Source organism: Nilaparvata lugens, chromosome 4 (assembly GCF_014356525.2).
Source record: "Nilaparvata lugens isolate BPH chromosome 4, ASM1435652v1, whole genome shotgun sequence".
NCBI classification, from domain to species: Eukaryota; Metazoa; Arthropoda; class Insecta; order Hemiptera; family Delphacidae; genus Nilaparvata; species Nilaparvata lugens.
The window spans coordinates 16,880,681-16,907,310 of NC_052507.1; the positions used below are offsets into that span (position 1 = coordinate 16,880,681).

The window sequence follows — 26,630 nt, forward strand, 5'->3', positions numbered from 1 at the left end:
TACTTCTGTAAATGGATTTTTCAGGATGTAATCTTGGAAATTATATGGAGGTGAGATGATGGTTTGATGAGGTGATGGGAGACATGGTAATAAAATATGAAAACCAAAGTTTTTAGAAGAGTCCAAGACATGCGGATGGGATTTGAAGCTCACATAATATAATCTCAGTTAGTGGAGATGGCCTCCAGAAGTCCCGTCCAACGGAGTACGGTACGTTCATACTTATCTCTGAACTATTAGCTATTACGTTTTGATTCTAATGTCATAAACCTATTACTGGAAGAGTTTGGATAATAGAGCCACTCAAATATTACTGAGGAGTTGGATGATTAAGAATTATGGTGTGATTTTAATTCAATGATTACTTTATTATACTTATTGGAATTGGCCATGGATCAGAACAGCCTGAATTATTAAAACCGAAAACACTCTAATAGGGGAGAAACACAGAGAAGTACAATCGAACAATCACATTCTCAGATGAGGAGTACTTTAGTCTAGTAGCCTACTAAAGTTGAACTAGGTTTCGAGAAACTCCTCTCCTGTTGAGTTCAGATTACGCAAATCATGAGTTACACTAGCAATTCTTTCCTAGGAATGATTCAAACTGTTGTTCGTCGAAAAATTATCTCCAGTTTCTCAACACATAATTATGGACTCTTGGATGGTTAAGTACAAGGTGCATTCTTGTTATACGGGTTGAGGCCCCTCCCAGCGAATCATACATGCAAAGTTTCTCTCATAGGTGGAGCCCAGTTTGTTTACATTAGCTCATAATGATGAGTTGGGAAAGCAAATGAGTTCATTGCAATGACACAGACCTATTTCCAATAATATGTGATCTTGACATTTCTGGTGTTCGTAACTAATAACGTCAGTTTTTTATCGGCATTTGTTCAGGCTACATTATCATAACCAAAAGAAAAACAAAATAATGGATAAAACTGACGAGAATATGAAGTTATTTTGAAGTAAAGTTTCAAAAATGAAATTAAGTAGGAGCTTATAGTTCATTATTTCAATTTGCAAACCTTGAAGAAAATTAATTCAATTGAAACAATATTGAAGATAGTATCGTATTGAAAACGGTGTCAACAGCATAAATTGATGTTCTTACTGGTTATCAATTCATAGTTAAACCAGGAATTCCACAAGGACTACGTTCGTTGTTTTCAACAAGATCCGTTATTAATTGAGATAAATGTCTTCAAGACTCTCTACTACGATGTATTTAGTACACATAGCTGCATGAACAGATTCTCAACTAATCTGAACTCTTAATCCCATATGACCAGATACATACTAGATGAATCCATTACTCAAATGAAACATGTATAATTTCCAACAAAGATATCATCGCCCATGCAGGGGATTGTGAGTGCGTGTGTCTACATTATCGATGATATTTGCATTAAACTATGCGCTAGTAGAACTGGCAAATATCGTACGCAATAAATCAAGGAGACATTGTCACCTACTGCCGGAGCCCACTATAAATTTCCTGTGTTGTGATATTTATAAAGATCTGAATGAGAGTTGGAGCCCGACCAAAAGATATAATCGTATATAAGCTGTTAAGAAGCAAAAATACTGGTAGCGACCACTATTGGTTTGGCCGAATGCAAAATCTGCAACCGGAAACTCGCTTTTTACACCTCTGAGTGCTTTTCGTCATCTTATTTTACAAGCTGGCAGAAAATTGAGTGGCTGACAAATAGAACGAGAAATGTACGGGACTGAAGCAGGAGCCAAACACAACAAGCATCATTTATTTTTTTATCCAATTCCAACTAATAATTAAAACTGGCAGAAATCATAAATAGTTTGTTAATTTTGTGTGATTCAAGATGATCTGTGTGTAGAACCAAAGAAACAAGGCAGCGTTTTAGAAGTCTCAGATGATTCATTTTACTACTAAGTAATTTTTCAGGCAAAAGCAATAAATTGAAAGAAATGTGTGCATATATTATTCCAAAACTCTAGGATTATAATTGCCTACAAATAACACTCATATACCAAGTCTATGATTAAGTTAGGGATATTTTTTATTGTAGTGCATTCCCTGGTCCTCTGTGTGCACAGAATCTTGCAGAGAGATTGAATATTTAAATTTTTCACAGAAAAAATGAAATACGGAGGTTGGTCTCATGGATTTATTGTTGCTTGGAATCATATATTTGAAACAAACACGGCCCCCATTATGAAATTATTATCTTTGCCATTGATACAAACACTAAAATTCCAATAATTTATCCGCTGAACGAATAAAAATTATTTCTTCACGGGTACGTCACATTACTTCAGGTTGTAACTTTTTGAAAAAATTCAGCCCAAATGCGTTATGCGTCAGTCAATAACATGCGTTGTAGGCTCTTAATCAATAATATTGATGAATTTATAATAAAATACAAGAATGTTGGTTCCGATTTGTTTGTTCAGTTTATGAATCTCTGGATTTTGACATTATCAAAAATATCGCAGTATGAATTTCTCTACTGTTCTTGTTAATTTGGAATTATTTAAAACCTTGACATAGAAAGACTTTTTATCACATAGCATATTCAACTAGTACGTGTTATCATGGATGAATAATGTATAGAATTGATCTCAAATTTTCCTCTGTTGTGTTATACTGACCTAGAGAATAACGTGACTCTTGTCAGTTCCGAGATTTGTTCTTCAAGTGGTTGAAATTGTTAAATTTCCTGTTAAGTACTCATTGAGATCGTAAATGCATGGATGATTTGCTATTTGAACGTCTGTGCCGACGATGAATGTTTTAGAAAACATTCGTCGAGATCTAAGATTAACTATGCAAGACATGGAAGTTGAAGAAGAATAGAACAAATTGGCCATTCAAAAAACTTCAACAAGTCTGACAGGTGAGAGAGTGCCGAAACTTGGCAACATCTTCTCTTTGTTTAGGTGCCTGACCAGTGAGTAACTAGGCTATATTTAGCAACATCCATGTCCAAGTTAACATGAACAGGATTCACAACTGATGCAAGTCAAAAATAATATGGTGGTTGGTAATTTGCTAGCTGGTGAAATATCAACATTCTAAAAAAATTTGAAACAATTTATTCAATATAAGTGGATAATTTTAAGTGATAAAGAGTCATAATCGTATATATATATATATATATATATATATATATATATAAAATCGAAATGGCACTCACTCACTGACTGACTGACTCACTCGCAGAACTAAAAATCTACCGGACCAAAAACGTTCAAATTTGGTAGGCATGTTCAGTTGGCACTTTGAAGGCGTACTTAGAAATCTTTTGGCAATATTTTAACTCTAAGGGTTGTTTTTAAGGGTTTAAAGTTCGTCTTTTAGCATGTATACTCTTCTTATTCTCTTAATTATAATTGAAAAATGTCCATACCATATGTTAATATAGAACTATAATCTAGAGAGAGTACCTCTTCGAAACAGTTGTTAACTGGTAACTAAATTAATAATTTTGTCAGGTTGGCATTAAGTTGAGTTGACTTTGTTAGGTTGGCACCAAGTTGAAGATTGAAATGCATTTATCGCGGTAAAATTGATTGGGCTCTGCTACTCCAATCAGTGCTATTCCTGGGAATATTATATTACTAGCCGTCAGGCTCGCTTCGCTCACTATATCCGTTTAGCCAGACGTTTAGTCTGTACCCCCGACTAGATCGTCCTAACATATGATAAAAATGCTCAAACGAAAAATGCAGGCGAGCAAAGCGAGCCTGCTGATCTCATTCTTGGACGATCCAGTCGGGGGTCCAGGGGGCGGAGCCCCCTGGCTAGACGGATACGGCGAGCGAAGCGAGCCTGACGGCTAGTAATATAATATAGCTACAACCACAGATCTAACCTTCAAACCACTAACTCAGTGTATGCTACACCAAAATGGTTCATGTTAATGGTATAATACGACAAAAGACACTAGTTCATATTGTATTACTAAATTATCGTCATCGATTCAAATAGTAGGTATTATAATAAGTTGGAATATTTCGGAAAACTGAAGCAAAGTTTGAACAATGAAATTCAATCAAACTTCATGCTTCCAACAAAAGCAAATCCATTATATGCAAATTTATACAAGCTGCTATTTCTAACCGAGTGAAAACTTCATTAATTAATTGAAAATTATTGATGAAGCATTTGACAGCAATGTAATTTGTTTTCATTACTCCAGTCAGATGCCCAAAATTAAGTCAATACCAGACCAGACGACCAATATTTACTTCAGAGTCCGAAATCAATGGCTAACCTACTCCTGAATGCTCCAAACAGATATATTCACAAATGTTTATTTTACAAAGCAAATAGAATATAATGAGGACACGATGTACCAATTATCACCATGTTGGTTTGAAGCCAATGATGCTTCCAATTAGAATAAATATGAAACGTATATTTACAATGATTCCAACCTCAATTCAATAAATGCCAATATCATCATCTTTAGCATCAGATTATAGCACTTAACTAGGGACTTTTGGGAATAATTCACTACTGAATATAGTTATCATTGAACTCAAATATTCATGGAAGATTTCTAGTTATATTGAATTGAAACGACTTGATATTGTCAAATCCATTATGTTTTTGAACTATTTGATATACTAGTTTCTAATTCAACAAAACTGTCAATCTATAGATAACTAAAAGCTTAGACATTGAGCACCGGGCTATACAGTATGGGTGAAGCCCAACGATTGGCCATTAGCTGATGACCAATGAAGGTTGAGCATACCTGCCATTGGCCGAGACTAGACACGCCCCAGTATTCCAAGTACAGTAATTTCGTTTCCTATAATATTTCATAAAGATGGATATCCACCATAACATCATCTTCACAAAAACGCAAAGCATTCTTATTCATATTTGATTCATTTATACATGCAAGAAATTAAGTAGTTGATTCGGAAGCATAAAGGGAAATGGAACTGAGAATAGGAAGGGAAAAGGGAATTAATCATTGAGACTACTTGATCGGATGCTATTGGGCTTGGTCCAAGACCTGGAAAAAATTAATGAGTATAGGCTGAAAAGACTTACTAGTTCATCGGATTATTAAATCCTGGGTGACATGATGACATATGTCTATAGGATTTCAAAATCAGATATTCTCTTAGAAAAAATCAGGAGCAGGGTGGCTCTTGAAAAATTAAGCTATTAATCAGGGGATTACAAACACCGCAGTGGGAAACTGCGTCCAAGTGCCTATCCTAATTGATTGATGTTTATTAGATGGGTATCTCAAGCTAATAAATCCCACGATTGGTTTTTTGAATTTTCTAGATTTATAGCAGATGAATATATGATTATCAGAGTATTCTCAGCAGTGAGAATATAACCTATCTTTCAGAAATCTAACCATTTACAGTATAAAATTTTGGAGTAGAACAGTTTTAGGTTACGCCTGTTGATCTCGCCCTGTCATAATGATATATTACGATTTGTTTATGTATTGACGAATGAATAAATGATGACATTATGTAGTGATTCAATTGATGGATTATCAGGATATTTTTCAAAATTGAATTCATTCATAAGATATTAATAGTACTGATTCACACTCCTTGAAGCTTGAGGAATGGATACAACATAATATCCCTTGCATGGATAGGTTTAGCTCCATTGGAAGAAAGCACCAATGGTCTCACTCAATTTTTATTTGTTATTTTCTCGAATTTGGAGTTGTCAATTAATGTAACGGTAAATGAAAATCAACAGAATAAAATTCATTTCCTGAGTAACAAAGGATAATTCCAACTTTAAAATCCCTGAAGCTATTTAAAGTCTATACTCCGTACAAAATTACTTCTGACTTGGTAGGGATATGCGCAGCAGAGAAGGCATACAGAGGTAGGGATACAACGGCGGTGATGTTACCGTTCTGAACCGGCTTAATTTCAAGTGAGTATTCAAGCGCTCATGTTAAACTCACGGAGTTTCCTCTCTGAAAGCCTTCAGTCGACTGACTCTAATCGACAAATTGGCAACTACGCTTCTACCTTTGTCTCTATCCATCACAGTAATTGGCTGATCTCCCTCCATTTCTCTGCGCCGCATATTCCTCCAAGTCAAAAGTTATTTTGTACGGAGTATAATTCTAGTGTCAAAATTAATACTGTAATGGATAATTAGTACTCCTCGGTCCTACTAGCGATAGACCAGTTTTGCTGAGTGCTAGATTACACTCTCAACTTCGAATTTCTAATTACATGGTGAACTATTCAATTATTTCATCCTCTTATAATTGTAAGAGATAACAATCTCAAGTATATCATCTCATATGAACATGGTTCGATGCTGATACCTGATAGTTATACAGATATCCATGGTACAGTGATCGACTCCAATGACGAGCATTGAAATTTGTGGAGTAGATAAACAGTACTCTACAGTAATACTGTAATTGAGCAGAATCGCCTTTTGGAACATCACCCAGCACTCCAAAACGTATCGAATGAAGTCAAGTTTGGTTATTAAGTAAGTAAGTTAACACCATTTGTAAGTTTGTCAAGCTTCATTATACATTGTAGGAAAGTTAGTCGACTGCCTAGTGTTAGGCAAGTGTGTGCTTACGGTCGATGAACAATTCAAAGTTTGACGGCAAAATTGCACATAATCTGCTTACATGCATATCCAATTATGAAAATTATTGGAGGGATTTGATCCCATCAATCTCGATTTTGTTACCAGGTTTGAGACACGTCGTCTGAATACCCTGAGGCTATTCAGTTGCGCACAAGAGACAGTCGATATTGTCTCAAATAATGTGAAAGTGATGAAATTGGGTCAGTGTTGATTTTTCACGCCTTTGATCGCACAAACCACAGTTGACTCCAATCGAGGTGATAAGAAGCCATTCAAGAGCGTTCCAAATCAGAAACCCATATTCAATCTTGGTTACTATCTGTATTTTATTCAGTTCACACTAATATTTCTAGAGTTTGACGGCTTAACCTAATCGGCATAATATTGACGTATTGTGGTGATGTTGAGTTGAGTTTATTGAGATTTATTGCACTGGAGAATTATCCATTTTATCTTATTTCTTGTTGTGTACTCATAACTTCAAATACTTGAAATGAGTTGATGAGAAAATTGTTCACAAACTGAAAAATGAAGCTATTTAGAGCTGAGATAGAAAGCCTAAAAAGAGGTGATGGTAATATTATGTAGTTCTATTATTTTTTATGAATGGTCTATGTTAGTATCTATTATGAATCTAATTATGAATCGGTTGAAAAATTGAAGAGTTTAAGAAGCTGCAGGATCTATTAGTCACAGAAACAAAAACCTCTATAAATTCATTCTAAAATTCTATTTGCAATTCCAACAAATGATTACAGAACAATAGTTGCTATGAATCACTGAATAAAAATTATGTACTCATTTTGAGAAGCTCAAAGTTTTCAGGCTTAAACAGTCGTGAAATGAAGATTCATTACAATTTCATTGATTTCACTGATAACAACAGAGGCTAAATATTGTAAGTTCTAAAAATAGCTCCAAAATTGATTGCACTGAACTAACTATCTGGTAAAAATCATCAGAGAGAACAGAGAGAGAGGAAGAGTGATGATGTGAGCTTATGAGAGAGTGTGCGAGGAGGAAGAAGAGAGGGACTAGCAAGTGCAATTTATTCAAAATTACCGTGCCGCACTGTTTTGAGAGCAAGCTGTTGAGATTCGGCTGTTCAATTATTGGCATGTTGCATAGAGCTCGACGTGAGGTGTAATAGAAATGGCTCATTACTACAATGGTTGCTAACTTTTAGCCGAATGTGACTTGCAATTTAAAGCGAATTATCAATGAGAACTCATAGTTCAATGTTGCAAATACTGATCATAAACAAAAATTCACAGAAACAGTTTTCACAACATGTGGCATAAGCTTATGCTTATGCTCAGTTTGAAATAGGTATTTCATTGAAGTAGGTATTGAGTGACATCAATAATGTAGATCCTACATTGTTGGATAATTGAATTAGATAAAAAGTAGTGGTTCATAAAATGGGACACAAGAGTCTTCTTTATCATCCAAATTCAATGAACTTATAATATAAAATTAAATATAGTCAATTTTTAAAGAATTCCAGGAATGATCTGATTGACATAGGCCTAAAGAAATATTTTTTGTAATAGTAGTTGAAAATTATAAGATAAGAAAAATTTATTGAAGAAACTGTGTACCTACACAGAGAAGATTTATGCTATGTTTCCATTTTTATACGAGGTCCATTGAAGTAGGTATTGAGTGACATCAATAATATAGATCCTACATTGTTTCACATTGTTTACATAATTGATTCAGATAAAAAGGAGTGGTTCATGATATAGTTATAGAACACAATAGTCTTCTTTATCATCCAAATTCAATGAACTCATAATATAACATTAAATATAGTCAATTTTTAACGAATTCTAGGAATGATCCAATGATAGACATAGGCCTAAAGTAATATTTTTTGTAATAGTAGTTGAAAGTTATAAGATAAGAAAAATTGTATGAAACTGTGTACCTATCACAGATTCACACAATATAAACCCTGAAATGAAATAACCTGCGATTGATAAGATGATTGCGAACTCTGTAGAAAAAGTTTCCTGTTTTATAAGGTATCGACAACTATGACTAATGATGAATCAAGCAGACTAGCTGAGCATATTTTCAAATGCTCCATGTATAAATACTCTAATGAATGAGTCATAACTTTATTGAAGAATTCTCATTGAAAGGCGTGAGCACTGTTGTTTTACGTGTTGGAGTTTATTTCTACATGATTCTACTTCAAATAGTAAATTAGTTGGAAATGGGAGAGGTCTTGGCAACCAACTGATACTGCGCCCCACCTAATTTAGAGACAAAACGTCCACTAATTGTGAGAAAAGGTAAGTAGAATCAAATTGAGGAAAATATTCAAATTATTTTCTGAAGTGAAATGAAATTTAAATGATATTCTCTATCAGGTGAAGTTTCTAGTGCTAATAGAATTCCATTCTATATTTCAAACCTATATCACCAACGATTTCAGAGATCAGAAGAAGCCAAACAGTTTTATTATTTTGTATTCTAGTACCACGGATTACTGTCATGTAAATAAGATCACTCATTATTTGCAGCTCCTGGGTGGGAATTGCGTAACAGCCAGCTATTAATTACAAAAATAATTTATCGGCGATCGCTGTACGGCAACCTATCATTATAAATTAACCTACTATTCGCCGGTCTAATTCAAATCTGGTTTTTTGCCTCCGTGAAGATAGTGTATTAGACCAACATGATTCTCACCTAATCCTGAATCCTCACTGATACGATTGGCAGTCTATCAGTCTGATTGAATATTCAGTGAGTCGTAGAACTAGTGACGAATGCATGCGATAAATATTCATCAATGTTAAGTCAGTAGGCGTCTCGAGATAAGCATGTACTCTACATATATGCTCATTCTAAAAAAAGAAAACTTGTTGTGGGAATTGATAGAGTCCTCGAAAAGAAATAGAACAACGGATGTTAGCTGGTTGACTAGATAACAAATATTGGTCAGAATAATACCATAGAATAAGCATGGGGATGTGCATGTGTACGCTTTTCTATGATAATAGCAACATTTGAAGTCATAAACACACGTATGTCCTTTTCTGTTGAATGCCAAGATGTTCACAATACTAGAAAGATTATATTTGGAGTGAGGCATAGTTAAATCCTACATGCAACGATGCAACCCATACAAATAGTATTGTAGGTTTCCGTAGAACAATAAAGACACGCGTATATGAAAATGAGCATTGAAAAACACTGTGTAAAGCTGCGTTTACACCAAAGTCAATAACAAAATGTTAATAACTTAATCCTTATAGATTCTATTAGATTGAACATAACTCATCATACACATGATGAACATATGTGTTTGTCTAGTTCCGTTCAATCTAATACAATCTATAAGTATTAAGTTATTAACATTATGTTAATAATTTTGGTGTAAACCCAGCTTAATACTTTTCATATTAGCTGTGAAGACTTTAAAACTTTTAATCTTCAAGGAATGTGAAACCCTCGACTATTTGCTTTCAGTTTTTCTCTGATTAATGTATGAATTCATTAATAAATGCAGTTTTTCATAATCAAAACATGTTTCAACGAGTTTCTTACAGTTAACCGCACGAAAATAGTCCGATGATAATCGGAACAGATGAGTGCAACGTTGCCAGATAAGTGTTGAACCGCAGCTCATTATAAATTAAATGACAATTAATTAATATTTTTATAATACACTTGAGAATTGGCAACGTCTATGGTTGCGCGAGGGGTGAGGAGGGACTCATCTGTTCCAATTTCCATCGGACTATTTTCTTGCTTTCAACTATAGCAGTAAAGGAGAATATAACAATCACAGAGGAACGGGACAATACAATATTATCACAAATTATTTCAATACTTAGTAAAATTTATGTATTTAGGGCTACCTATTTTTTATTTATAAAATAGAATTATAGTACCCTTTTTGAGTAATGAAATAATAGTAAAAAAATATAAATTATAACAACTAGTTTCAGTATTGACACCGTCTTCAGGTTTAAAAAAAATATATAGTAATTTGATACTATACCAATTAATCTAAAAGGCAGGTGAATGAGCAGCTTGAAAATTTAAAACCCAATGAAGGGAAAATGGTAGCTGTTATTGATCTATGACATAATTGGTCCATGGACAGTTGGACCTAATTGGTCTGTAATCTACAATAGAAAAAATCCTAGAATTTACATAACTTAGTCTGAACAAGAGTTATTGGAGATAATAGATTGGTATCCAGCCTGCAGGTAGATTAACCAATATAATCTACTATAGTTTATTAGCTAAATCGATCAAGGTGGGTTTGTTATTATTCGAAAATATTACTAAAACAATCTCAAGAAACAAGGGATGGAACTATAATCTAACTAATAACGAGCTTATTAATATTGAAACAAAGCCCATATCAGGTAGTCAAAACGTTGAAAGCTTGTTCAGCCTTTATTTCGAATCGTACAAGGATGCGTTTTCTCTACTCCCAAACTCAATTCTCTGATAAGGGAGATTCATTAATAAAGATTCAATTTATGGGTTTTCGTAGAACATAAAGATGAAGGGAGATGAAGATTATATTAATTATAGTCGTTGATCAACCTCAAGATTTCTTATACAATAACCACAGAAGAATTATCAACAAAACAGATTTACAAAATCAATTTGAACTTCCACAAATTCATTAGACATGAGCATAGCTCATCAATTAATTTTTTCTAAATTCTAGCATGCTTTTAAATTTGAATAGTCGTTGCTTGACTAAGATGAAATTGGGATAGTTTATTGTCTTATTAATGGGATCTTATGTCATTATATTATGTTCTGCATGAATATTCATATAATGATGAGAACAGCTCAGTGAGACTCTTTGGAATAATATTCCAAAATTTTAATGACTCTCATAATCTAATGAGATTACCCAACATTAATCATCTGGAGAATTTTTTTTTTTTAGTATTCTCACGTCAGAATTCAACTTTGGAATTAGTTTCAGAGAGACTAATTTGGTGAAAACGACATCGGTTTCGGTCTCCTAGTAGATGAAAGGGATAGCCAACTCCAGTTTGTAATTGGAAAAGTTCTCTAATCGCACCTTTCCGCAAAGAAAAGGAAGTGAGTGAATTAAAGAATCCCACTTTTCTCATTTTTCTCTTGATGAGTTTTTTGTTGTTTCTGCTTCCAACGAAATAAATGGAGAAAAAAACCATTGTTTATTCTATAATTCCTTCGAATCAGACTGATCATGAACTTCAATGATATATATTGAATTCTCTCGGATTAATCTGAGAATGATTATTTTCAATAAGTTTGAAAAACTTTCACTTTCCAGGAATAATTTCGTTATATGCAGGTTATCATTGTGATATACAGTATAATATAAGCCAGAAGAATCAATTTGTACGAATGAAATGTGAGTAAAATCAATTCAGGAAAATTCAATAATTTGGCTTAGATTAATCTGAATTAGCCACTTAATAAAATCTGGTTTACTAGTTAACTAATAAGAGTCGTTTCAATACTATTGATCTTGAACTCGCCTCATACCAAAATGTTTGAAAACCATGCAATAGCAGGAAGATTATTGTTCCTACAAAGTTTTGTCTCTCAGCAGTTTGCATGCGAACCGAACGGAATTCGAAAATGTTGACAAAAATCTTGTAATTCATGTTCTTCATGTATTGAGAAGCGAGCTTTCCAGTTCCATTCTACGAGAATTATAATGTTTTTCGCAGAAAGATTGTTAGAAATTATCAAGTATCTCAAAACGGAGATTTGCTTGAAAGAAGAAAGTTATGATATTCTAAGAAAGTCTTTCATTGATGATTTTTGAGAGTATGAGAGGTGGAGTATGATAATCAATATTTTTGGGTGATTTATCATGAATTTCAATTTATTATTCAACGAATTTAATACTTCGGATCCCAATTGGAAGATATGATTTGCATGGTCAAAGCATCCAAGATTTATCTTCAGAACCACAACTCATGGGTGCCTCTCGACAGAATTTCGCTAATCAACTGTATTTAACTACATTCCCATTCCATGGTTGATTTGAAACATGATTGGATTCTCCAGTTAGCTTAAAAAATGTATTTGATGGGAAAAATATCGTTCTAAAACATATGATACATTGGCAATAGTAGATACTGTATATTATGTAGTCTTAGCTTGGGCATAATAATAATTTAAAATGAAAATTGAACATTAAAACCATCACTATTTCCAAGTTTGTCATTGAAAGTAAATAACGATGAATATAACGAAACACGTGCTGCATGCAATAAATCTCATTGTATAATAATTCTTATTATCGGTTATATCCAATATGTTTAGTCTTGAAGAGTCTCCATTCGTCCCAATACATAGAGTTTTCAGTTTGTCATGTTATTAGAAGCCTATGACAGGCTTTCATTTCGTATTTCAGTACGCCAAGTTCTCATTTCGTCAAGTTTTCAGTAAGTCGATTTTTCAGTTCCTCAAGGCTTCAGTATATCAAATTTTAATTGGTAAAGTCTTATTCAGTCCATCATGAACATGCATTTTGCACTCTTAATATCAATAAATTTGAATTATCGTTTGAAGTGTGGTTATTAAACGAATAAATAGCAAATTAAAATCAAATCTCACATGCCAGGCAAGCCATATAGGGTGAAATTTAGGATAAAGTTCACTTTCAAATACTTTTGAATTTTAAATCTAGAATCATTTACGAAAATAACATTTCCAACGTTTAACAGGAGAAAATTCATAGACAATTTTCCACAAAAATTAAAATTTTGTAGAGCCTTACTCATTATAACATTGAATTGTATAATTTCATAACAATATTATTCAAATTTTATATAATAATTCAGCGTATCCAGGCGTTCAGTGCAGTTTTTGATGGTACTCTCTGGGAAGAGACTCTCACAGTTACTTGATCTACAAGTCACTTGGAACTTTGAGGAAAAGTTCTTATCTCTTCAAAAGAGCCAAAGAAATATTATTTATATTTTTTAAATAGATAATGCTCGTCTTTTCTTCTTAAAAATCTCAAGTCTTGAGGTGATGGAATTAAAGCTTCATAATCAATAATAAGTTTTATTACAACTAAGAGCCAGATAAATATACATTGATGAATGAATTATAAGTATGATTACTTCCAGATATATTATGTAGTCATTCCATAACAATAAAATCGATACGTCATAATTTCTTAAATAATGATTCCCTGTGAAATGTATATAGAATTTGCAATTCATCTCTATTCGATCAATTAAAATTGAAAGTGAACTTCTAGTACTGTATAAGTTTCTTTGCTTTACTTACAATTTGTTATCTTCTTTGCAAGGATAGTTTTTTTTAGAAAACTGTCCGGGGCCTGAAAAACTAACAAATACTCTCAACGATGTCCAGTTCACTAGAAACTTGTAACAATGTTTTTTTTTCTAAATTTGCATCACACGCGTCAAATAGGTTGATCGACTACAGGCCGATAAGCTAGCAGCAACACGGCGCGCAAAGAACTGAGCGGGGCTCAGTTATCAGTTTGCGCGTTCTACCGCCGTCAGCTAAGTTGGTGACGTCACCAGGACCTATGGCGCATGCGCAAGCATGGTCAAGGAGACCCACTACACATGCACTGAGTTCACCGGACCGCTACGACTAATTACAACCATTTGGAGATGGAAGTATGCGCGAATTATTAAGGGGCGCATTCTGCTTGACAGAGCTCTTCAAATTTTCCTCTTTTTTTATTAATTAATCTCCCACAGATGGAATTTATCACGATGGCAATGAAAAAACTCTGATTGTCAAATCAACTGAGCCGAACATCTGTTCCGAACATTTTTTACGGCTCTATAATAGGAATGGCGCTGTCTTTCTTCTTCAATCACCCATGCTGTCCTTTTCTCACCTCCTTCCTTCTCTAACTTATTGCTGTCCGTTCTGTTTTCGTTGCATAAATAATGGTCCAGTTCCCTTCTTCCTCTTCCACTCATCACTATCACATTTCCATGCTGGGCGGATTTTGCAAATTAGAGTAGTTGTCTTGAAAGAAGTTCAAGGATTTCTAGAGCAAAGTCAATTTATCGAATTCATTTTCAAGAATAAGCATCTGTTATAATATCCAATTACTAGTAAAATTGGGGAATTTGAATCCTCGGTACACTTAAATCTTCTGAGATATGACAATTGGCATATATGAGTATCATTCCAAAGCTTCTGAATAAGATCATGGAGATCAAATATGTTATTTGAAATTACTGAATATTCTCCCAAGACTCCACCTACATATTTTCCGATCATATTAGATGTACTCTTCACAGCTAAGTACAGTGGATAAGTGATTTTGTATAAATTCAGGAGTCAAGCTTCACAATGAAGATCAAGTATGTACTATAAAATTAGTGAATATTATTCCCACGACTCCACCTACATATTTTCCGATAATATGTGATGAACTCTTCAGCTAAGTACAGTGTCACCAACATGTGATCTTGCTGTTGAAACTTATTTTTGGAGGTATGTTTAGAGTGGGATGAAAATATTCTGGGAAGAATCTTCTTCTCAGAGCGGAGGAGGAATGGGTGACCCACAGGAAATGAGAAGCTGCTCCTCTTCCAGTGCATCAAGATACAGAGTATTTCAGCTGACTGGTGAACCCGGAGACGAGGCATTAAAAAGGTATTAGTCGGAAGACGACGACGCTCATAAAATGTCGCATTTCTTGTTGAACTCATATCGCCGGCTTTACGATGGGTAATACCTCCAATGCTCAACGTACTTAACGTTTTGCTGCTATTTCTGTCGCTTACCGCATTGTGACATAGTGACCGGAAATAATCGGCGTAGATTAAAAAAATGTTGTCAGTTGAATGAATTTATTACAGTTTCACAAATAGTGACACAACAAAACTATGTTGTCTATTGTTGCTTGACATAGAGTGTTCACTCCTCTGAATTTCAAAAAAAAATCACGATGGTTCATCGTGTTCTGAGCATAAGAGATGAATGAACCTGTTGTAATGAATGAATAAACACATTACAGGTGATTAAACACAGGTTCATTAATGTATCACCATAATCTAGCTTATTACCGAACCACAAGCCTGGGAGCTTCAAAACAATGGTTCAGAACCCACCAAAAACGACATTCTCTCTCATAAAGTTAACTCTTCACAGCAAAAGCCTAAAATTCGAATGAATATCTTCCTCAGCAGGAATAGTGTGATCAATTTTGATTTAATTGGCAGTATAAGACACATTGTAGTTACCAAAAAAGGTGATTTTTTAACAGGGAAGTTGAATTTTGGTCACTGGTGTACAAGACCAGAATTTACTGAGCTAAAAATAAGGGCCGTTTGCACAGTCAACTGCATTTAATCATCTGATGGCAAAAATTCAAAATGAACTACATTATAACAAACGGTACCTGATATGGAGTTAATCCCTTCAAAAATGAAATTCAGTTCAAAATGACACTGTACAAACAGAACTAAGACGTCAATATCTTGATATTTTATGATAGCGATTTTGAGTCTGGGGGCTTACTAGTTGATCCATTTTACAACAATGAATAATTCTCGATTTTCCAATACCGTACAGAAAGTATTCGGGAAGCTTGAACAACTCAATCGAACATTCATAATACGAGCTCCATGGTGAATCGTAGATTTCACTACTCAAACAATTGAAATTACATTTTTAATTTGAAGAGCTCTTGTGAAAGAAATACAATGGAAAATACAAGGAAACACAGTTCTTCAATGCGTTTTATCTCAAGCTACTGCAGACACTTGGAGCTGTTTCCACTGTTCTATTTTATGGAAATATCAGATTATAAATAGGAAGAATTGCCGAAACACTCGTCTATAAATCCGTCATGGCGACGCAGGCTGCACCAGCTAGACAAATAACCGAAAGGGACAAAGTCGCTGCTAAGCTTCCGCTGCCTATATTTCCAGCGTTTTATATTTGACACTTTCCCCTGCTTGAGCTTAAATAATGGCATGATCTACACCATAACCATAACTTATTCCTCCAAAACTTGCAAACAATCCAAGCATGAATGTCGAGGGGAAATCGTTTGTAGCAATCATTCTCCCACTATTTTTGAACTGCGACCTTTTTATGATAGAACACAGATGGTGAGATTGCTGATAACATCAGAAAAATACATAATATTTATTAGCAGGAGTTTCATCTCCATAAAGTTCAGTAATTATTTTTGAAGTAATACCAATTATTTCAAACCGAGAATGATAATTTGATACTGACAGAGAAGTTCAACACACAACATTTTCTACAACTCTACAAAATTAAACCGCACTTCAAGTTTGATTAGTTCGAGTAATGCTTCTCTCACCATGGAGTTCATATCCATGTGGACTTGTGATCCTTTTAATCAAAATGATTCAAAATTGTTTCATAATTGAATGATCTCCATGATGTTTTGAATATGTTCCAATAAATTTTTATGATTGGTGGTTTGTTACGAGCTTTTCCATGATATATGGTACTTCAATATTATTTCAATTAACCTATAACGATCTGCTCTATTAATACTTGATAATATGCTTCACTAAAACCTTTTAATCGGAAAACCAAGGTACAGCCATATTTCAAATTGTGATTATAGAGATTCAGGTTATGAACTGTGGTGCATCCTGCACTTAGATTGATTGCCGTCTATGAATATTGAATTCATTTTATTTATTGATTTGTTTACTCGCAAACATGAATAACAAAAAGTACATTTTAAGAATATAATCAAAATAAGATTACTTTTTACAAAATTATAATATTAAATATGTGAAGAGTCAGGTTGATGGAAAGAGGCTAATGAAGCTCCTCAAGAGCGAAACGCATTCCACATTTATCAACTAATAAAGTGAGATTGTTCAAATATTTTCTTTGAAACAGAAGTTGTAGCTTCAACAGAGTTACAATAAATCAAGTCCACATTCCAAGTGAAACATGAACGCATTGATTTGAGTACTATAGAGTGAGTTGTAGCCTACATGTGTGATAAATTTGCTCTCAATACTACTTATATTCATGAAAATAACTCATTAATATGGAAATAAATGCAATATACAAATTTTATTACTAATATTACTTTATAATAATTACATCAAATATCCAATGAAAGTTATATAGCCTGTTTTTGGACAATTTCTATATCTAAATTTGGGAAAGGAACAGTTTTGGGCTTTAAGCCTGTTGTTCCTTTCCCAATCATTCATGGCTGAGAATTGTATTGTATGAATCAATGTATAAATAAATAAATGGAACTACGGACTTCTGCTACTGCAAATGATGACCGAAAATCTAAATAGCCGAAGGAAATTTGAAGAATGAAAATAATAGATTAACACTATCAAATAGTACATTAGAAATACGCTATTAAAAATACCACTACCAGAGATGACAGAAATAATCTGTCTTCACTTTAATATTTATTATAATATATTTTATTATATATATTATTTGTCATATTCATTATAAGTATTTTTCTTTTAATTATATTTATTATAATATTTCTTTACTGTATGCTACTACTTGGAAATCTCACACTCAATCTAGTCTTCTAGTGAATTTAGTCTCCTTGATGGGAATTAGCTGAATACGTAACAATACAGTCTCATTGTTCCAATACATGTTTTTGTAATTATCGCGGTTCCATTCAAACTGACACGACAAACCCTTCCGATTCCAATTTCGGCGTCTATCTCTCCAGAATAGTGCATCCAATAGGGACGCGAGTGAATGGGAACTGAGAAGACATGCATTGTAGAAGCCATTTCCGAGACGAACAACTCCGCCTCGGAGAACTTTACTTGCTGCATCATCCAACCACCAACTCCCTCCCAACTATTGGAAAAGTGAATGCCGAGCTACGAAAGTAGTGCCAAAAGAAAATGCGAAAGCTAAAGAAAAGTCTGTTTTCTCGAAAAGACGATGCCTGCAGACATGGCAACAATGGGATCCATCCCATCGATCCTCTCCAACGGAGATTTTCCGTCTTCACTTTATAAGATACACGCCATTGCAATGTTTTCTGATATTTCGCAGGTTTTCACTATCATACGCAGAAACTTTTGGGCACATTGTTTGCATGGAAAACTTATGTGAGGGATCAACATATTTTTGTGCTGTGACGGTCTATTTCTTCTATAACTCTGGAGCACATCGGAACTTATCATTTGTTGATGGTCTCAATTTCCAAAAAAAATTGGGAATCAATGTTTAATTGAATCGATTGCTTTACTACAAATTCATATTTCTTCTACAACTATGAAAAAATTACAAATTCTACGAAACAAGAATTGTAAACAAGAAATTGGAATTGTACGTTAAACTAAATAAATTGTCAAAAATGACTGTTATACAATATTATTAGAGTAATAGTAGGAAATCCTTTGGAATGAGAACAAAAAATATATATCTGGCAATGATTCAATGATTGAGCCGGTCATGACGTATGGGTCAGAAAAGTGGTGTGTGGACACATTAACTTCTCAAAAACTTCTTCCAGCGGAAATGATATACTGGAGGAGGAGTTTAGGATTGACGTTGCTGGATTTCTGGTATGCTGTGCTGTAGAGAAGGATGAAGCTCCCTTTTCTGATAATATGCTCCATTCAAGTTGTAGTCTTGCCTACTTTGAATCTTCTATTTTTTCCAATTTTCCCAACAATTGGACATGCTTTTCGACAAAGATATTGGAAGACATAATGGGTTTATATGGGTTCGCATTGTGGTACTAAAATACTACTCATTCATGAAGGTTATGTTAAGAGAAGAATATTGGATGTTTTCTCATTTCCCCCAAATGATGTCGCTTGGAAAAACAGCTCAAGGGTCGACAATGGGAGCAAATTCTTTAATGCAGTTTGTCTCTTCGACTGCGCTCTCATTAGTGAGAAACGCTTGTTACCTAAACATGCTTCAGAACAGTTGAAACAATTTTTCAAACTCCTTCTCTCACTCAGTACTCTCTTACACATAGCTGAATGACTTGAAAAATTTTCTCTTTCTTTCCCATTCATCATTCCATTACCGGTAATTTAGTTATTCACTTAATCACGCTTTTTCTCCTCTCCTATTCTGTTATCAACTATTTTGGGAATGAGAACTTCAACTGAATTTCAGAATTTTCACTGTATCCACATTGGTTTTCAAATATATTTCATGAAATGATGCCTGTTGCCTATTGAATTTGATCTTGTGATCAACAAGAGATCATTAAAATTATATTTAGTTAAACGTGATTTGGAAAGTACACTGTCAGTTTCCATAGGTATTTATAGAGGTATAAATACGTATACAGGTCATTTTTCTTCAAGGCTACTTCTAATAGAAAAGAAATACAAATACAAATCTCAAATCTCAACCCTTTCAAATTATTTTGTTACAACATGTTTCAAGACTTGAGAATGACTTTAATGTCCAAAACATGTTGTGCCAAATTTTTCTAAAGAGTACTGAGATATATTTTTACTTATATATATTTTCTATATTGTACTTATATAGGTATTTATAGAGTTCCACTTTCCAATACATATGAAATGAGTAATGGATAGGCTAATCGTTTGGTGAAAGGCATCAAAATAAAGGAAACGAAATGAAGAACTAAGAAACTAGTCCAAGAAAAATACTTGATTTCTCAAATCTCATTATAAAATAATATTCGTACCATAAGATAAAATAAGCTGTTTTGGATTCGGATTAAGGTGTTGGCACATTTATTTAGAAAAATACTTGATTTCTCAAATCTCATTATAAAATAATATTCGTACCATAAGATAAAATAAGCTGTTTTGGATTCGGATTAAGGTGTTGGCACATTTATTTACCAACTTCAATCGTGAAAACATTCACGATATTAAACGAGTATGATGAAAATAATGTTAATATAGTTAGCTGAACTCTCTTGCTCTCTCGTTCCATTGATTCGACTAGCTTTACTATGAGCTATCTATCGTACAAGCCGCATCCCTCTCAGAGTCCATCTGATTTCCAAGTCAATTGGATCTGTGACACGAGTCGCTCTCCTTCGGTTGACATTTGATCTCTTATTCGCAATTATTTGCAAGTCGATGTGTTTGTTCTCTGCCGCCGCAAAAATGGTTGTGACAGTGTTACTATTCAGATTAAGCCCACCATCCACTTCAAACTGTCTTGTTGTATCTTCTTTATCGACTGAATTTTATGCTGTTGGTTCTCCTTCAGACGTTTATCGATCTATTTTTGTATCGAGCAATTCAATGCTTATGCACTTTTTCTATCCAGACATGTATCGATCTATTTTGGTATCGCTTTATTCAACGATCAATGCAAAACTTGTGTAGGCACGAATATTAAGTACTAGAGTTCACAGACTCTTAATGCATATGAGGTTATTGTAAAATGCATACAGTATGACACGTGTATATTTGAATTCTGCTACACAACGTTGAATATCAGGTACATGAACGTATACCTGATAAATGCTAACTACAATATTCATAGACAATTGAGAAGCTTGTACAAAGAATTGTACAAATAAATTGATAATGCACATGAATTCCTTGTGTTATTCCAAAACATGATAACCTAATGCATTCTACATGTACAATGCAGCCTCACATTCAATATCACATGCTGCATGTGTTTGAAAGTTCTATTATTGGATCGTAAAGTTTAACAGATTGAACACTCTCCTATATCAAATAACTTTATAGCATATGAACTGGATTATTTTTATAGTTGATCAATTGAAACAATATCATTCATTACTATGATAAGAACAATGCTTACAATTCTCCAGCTAACAACATTCATTTCTGGATATTATGAACGGAAGAATCAAACTGATGAAAACGTTAAAATGTAAGAAAGACTCAATCCGTTGCCCTGACCAAATTACCAATTATTATGTTTGAATCACTGTACGTGGAATTTTGTTGTGAAATTGAATCAGAATGATTGCGGCTAATCTCAATAATAAACAATTTCATTTCATTATGGAATAACGCAGAATCATGTGAAGGATCTATTATATTATTAAACAATGAAAGTGTTGGATATAACGGAATCACAATAAAATTAATCTCAATAGAGCAGTCTCACTCACCTCTCTCCTTCCAGCTCTTGGAACGATAATAACTTACCTGTAACAGAAATTAATTTTCATAATCACATTTTTCTCTCTGATGCACACTGGATTGATGTAGCTATTTATCATTCAAGATAAACAGATCAAAAATATTTTAATAATTTACAAAATCAGTAGTGAATATCCTCATCCTCCCCATCTACAGTGGAAATATTTTATCGTTTTATTCAATGCTCCCCGGAATATTTTGACACAAAAACAGTCTACATTGGTACAATATCATGATAAGGCCCGTATGCAGATACTCGGTTTGAACAGAGAAATGTCAACTGTTCGTTGAACTCCATATAAAACACTTTATGATAAATTCAACCATATCTACAAGTAAACGTGGTGTAGCGTTTAATGTAGATGCTGCATATGGCCCCAACTTCACATTGAACTATCAAATTGATCATATTATTTCTTGGAAGAGTCGGTGGATAGACTAGCTTTCATATCCGAAAATTACTTTCTAACCCTCTCACACCGCACTCAAATCTCTAGACGACCACAGAAGTTGAACGGTCTTACAATTTCTTATTCTGAATTTCGAATGGAGAAAGAATAAATCATTCATGAGTATCTATCTTAGAATAGACTCTTATGATTTTTTAATGATGAACCAACCACCTAGCCGCAGGCTAAGAGAAATAAAGTAGAAACGCACTTCATCCTGATAAGGGATAAGACACACTTAACCTTTGAGAACAGCCCACGCACCCACTTCGAACGTGATCTGGGTTTCTTAGCGTTTTTCGCCTGTTACATATTGAGAAAACCATTCGGTAAACTGTGCGAATCTGAGAGTGGAGACCCAGTCGAGTAGAAGGGAAATGGTATGGAAATAGATGTCTCTAAAATAGTAAAATGAGTTTATAATATTTTTAAAATACATGAACTCAGGGCTACTTTCTTTATTTATAAAATAGAGTTATAGTACCCTTTAAAATCAATAGAATAATAAAACAAGAATACTAATTGTATTAATTGTTGAGTTTATAATGATAGGTTGAGTTTGAGACAGAACTAATTTTCACTATACTTTTCCTATGTATTGATATTACTTTTACTTTGCATAACATGGATAACAACTAATGTTATTGTTGTCTCTTGTCTGTATTGCAGTGAAAGTAGATATTCATATTGAATTAAACCACTTGAAATTTTTCACAAGCTCTTAAATAATCGCTAATGAATATGACATTTTAATAATCGATTTTATTGTTCACATTGCTTGTATCAGAACAGCTGATTCATATATTATTATACAATCAAGGAATCATTAGTGAAAGAACTTCCATGTCCATTCCTATCTGATTAATGGATCACCCATATTTACAATGCAAGGACAATAGTTTCAGTTGTTACACCATCAAAAATCTAGAATCAAGAGGTTGAATCTAAAATTCACACTTTCTTCAGAAATTTTGTGGAACTTATCCATGATAAGTTGAGAAAGTGATTACACAAGTATTGTCAAATCCACAAAAATAAGTTTATTTAAAACAAAACCAGACTCGAGTTTGAACGCCATATTTGGCATTATCTTCAGTAAAAACTCATTTTTGTAGATTTGTCAATATTTGTCAATATTAACAAGAACTTTTTCTTCTCAAGATTAAATCTAATTTGCTAGCTATATTATCTTTAATGGTTTAAAGGCTAAAACTAGTTTCTAGAGAAATTTTGACATACAATAACTTGGAAATTCATTCATTTTAAAATTCATTTGTCTTCAAATTAATTCATTTCAATTTCAAAGTGATCAAGAGTACCATTGATACTAGAATATACAAATGTACAAACCGTGGGAGTCTCTATTCAAAATCTTAATTCATTTTGTGAAGAGGTAAGCAGGATATTGACAATTAAGCAGGGAACCCACTATGCCGTCACCGTCAGGCGCCGTCCGGCACCGACCGTCACCGTCAGTCGCCGCCTTCACCGTCATTTTTCCGGCGATAACCCACTTGCCCGTCTGGTTAGCTCCGTCAGAAACCGGAGCTAACCAGAAGAAATGCATCAGTTGCGATGGAGAGTTCATCAGACGAGGAATTGCTAGTAATAGCCGCAGCATGTGCTGACTTTTAAGACAACTGCTAACTTTTCCCGAGTCCCTGGGATCAAGACCTTTAATTTGAGCCCTTTCCCATCATCGTGTGATTTGTCAAACGGCCAAAACTTTGATTTCATAATTTCGCTTACAGAATAATATTTGTAAATAACTTACCTGACATGGTATCAAACTTTTCTGAGATTTCCTGCCAAGCATTATCTTTCCTGTTGTCGTAATAACTATTATCACTAGTATTATACTCTCTAATAGCCTCTATCAACATTTCGTCCGTACTCATCGCTCACAGAACAAAGGCGCACTACAACAAAACACTGGCGATTTGACTTCACTGATATAGTGAAATCCACGTTATAATGGCAGTGGAAAAGGATAGGAGAACAGCGTTGCTGATTCTCTGCCTTGCCAGATTATATTTTCTACATTGTTAAATAACGATCTGGTAGCTTTGCGGAGCTAGAAAAGTATAGCGCTATCTGCTTTGTCAAATGATAGACAAGGATAGCAAGTCCAATGTTGATCAAATACTGACATTATAACGTGGACCGCACTATAGTTGAATGTCGACTGGAAGAATGTTAAAAAAACAGACTGGCTATCCGTCAAGAATGCCCCAAACAGCAATGGTTGTCGACGGTGACTGACGGACACGGTCGTGGCCGGTGTCGGACGGGTATAGTGGGTTGCCGTTCGTTTAAAGCAATGCAAAGCAATGTTGCCGGTACGCAACGGTGACGGTCGGTGCCGGACGGCGCCTGACGGTGACGGCATAGTGGTTTCCCTGCTTTAGTGTAAACATCTTATTCAAGACACTGATCTCAGTTACTTTGCAATAGCGATAACAATTGTACCTCAGGGCCGTTTGCACAGTCAAAGCTTAAACTGAATTTAATCAGCTGGTGGCTTAAACTCAAAATGTAACACATTATAGCTTGATACGGATTTAATCCAGTTTAAAATAAAATTTGGTTCAAACTGTCACTGTGCAAACGGCCCTTAATCAGATAGGATTAATAACAGAGCTGATTCTTCTGTATAATTATAGTTCATCCCAGTTGTTGTGACTCAGCACTAGTTTTATGTCAGAAAAAGGTGAACATTGAGAGCTGAACACAACACGTACTTTATAACACCTTTACAACCATTACACCACTTTGCCACGAATTATGTCTACACTGGGACCTATTGCAGATACCAGCTAGTTGGGGAGAAAATGATGAAACCATGGTTCAGTCAATTTAGTGGCTATTGATCGCAGCTAAGGGCTGATGGCTGCTATACCACCTTCTCACCACATCCTCATCATGTGATCCGTCTAAATATTTCTCAGGAGGACGACCCATTTCACTCACTTTTATTCGTTCTCTCCCTCACACACTCTATCTACACTAGCGAACATGCTCACGCACGCATTTTGACCGACTTGTTTTTCCGTTTCTTCTCGCCGGAATCCATCAGTCTCTGTCTGGATCACTGGTCGATTCCTGTCTCTCTCACTGACTCTCTCTCTGTCTGGATCGCTGGTCGATTTCTGTCTCTGTCTCTCTCTGGATTATCGGTCAATTCCTGTCTCTCCCACATCCGTCCTGCTCCCACCCTCCTATACTTTTCGTCCTCTTCTCCTTCCTGCTGCACCTCATACGTCCACTTCTCCCTCACTCTCTATCCACTTATCATCTGCCCCCATCCTCACACTCTTCGCACTTTTCTCTCTCCTGCTGTACCTCATGCGTCAACTTTTCTCTCACTCTCCGACCAACTATCATTTGCCTCTTTTCCCACCTCCAGCTACTCCAACCCCCTTTCAATAGTCACTTTCAGCATCCCTTTCAACGACACCTCCCTTCCACCACATCATTCAACTCAGACCCATGTAGATTTATTTAACCCTTTTACCTCTTGCAAGACATTTTCATATAGATTTCATCTCATGATTTCTCCCAGTATTCCCCCACTTTCTCTTCTTTCTCCTCCTCCTTTTTCATCTTTGTTGGTCTGGTATTTTCCCCTTCTTTCTTCAACATTCATGGATGATTTTATTTCATTTTTTATTCATAATTTAATCTCTATAAATTTTCAATTTTAACATTATCCTCTCATATCTTGCTTTTTTCCTTCTTCTGTTATTCTCCTTTTCCCTCTTCTTCTCGTCATTTCTATTGCAGTATTATTCTGCTTTCTATTCTTCCTTCGCTTCCCTCTCAATCCGAGTGTGCCTTCTACTCCACCTTCATGTATTTCATTATTATTTCATTTTCATATTTTTCATTATTATTTTCCTCCTTTCAGCGTTCTTCTTCCACCCCTCTTTTCATTCTCCTTATATTCATTATACCACTACTTGCCACCTTCGTATCCATTAAAAAATCGTTGATAATTGAATAATTTATTCATGTTATATTATATTACCTTATTCATTTCATTCTATTATTATATGATAATTGTTTCCTTCCTTCTCGACCTTCTGTTTTTCCTTTTTCTCCCTGTTTTACTACTTCTCTTCAACCACCAAATCCTATTCCTCCTCCACATCCACCTTTCCCTTCTCCATCAAATTCTTGTTCCTCTTCTCTTCGTACTTTTCATTTTTCTTCTTCTTCTTGTCCTCAATCTTTTACCTCATCAACTACTGCATATTCTTCTCCGTCATATCCTCTTACTCTTTATCTTACTCCTCTACATCCCCCTCTTCTCTCTGACTTTTTCATCTTCTCCCTCTCTTCATCTTCCTCCTCCACATTATTTCCCTTTTCATCCACTACCTACCTCATTTCCTACTTCTTTCACTCGTCCTACTCTTCCCGTCCCTTCTACAACCCCTCATCAGCCTCCACCTTGACCTACTTCTTCTTCTTCTT

General features: G+C 34.6%; 1 protein-coding gene across 4 annotated transcripts in view; it reads right to left on the minus strand.

Annotated features, from left to right (window-relative positions):
* Positions 1 to 26,630, minus strand: part of LOC111048211 (atrial natriuretic peptide receptor 1) — a 448,703-nt gene that overhangs the window by 326,601 nt on the left and 95,472 nt on the right. For 2 of the 4 annotated variants that reach the window (XM_039426768.1, XM_039426766.1), the window contains exon 1: positions 13,883 to 14,089. The exons of 1 other annotated variant lie outside the window; for it this stretch is intronic. The gene's annotated coding sequence lies outside the window, so the exon portion shown is untranslated. Of the gene's footprint in view, positions 1 to 13,882; positions 14,091 to 26,630 lie in introns of those variants that run through there. One more of the 4 variants, XM_039426764.1, reaches the window with a different exon arrangement.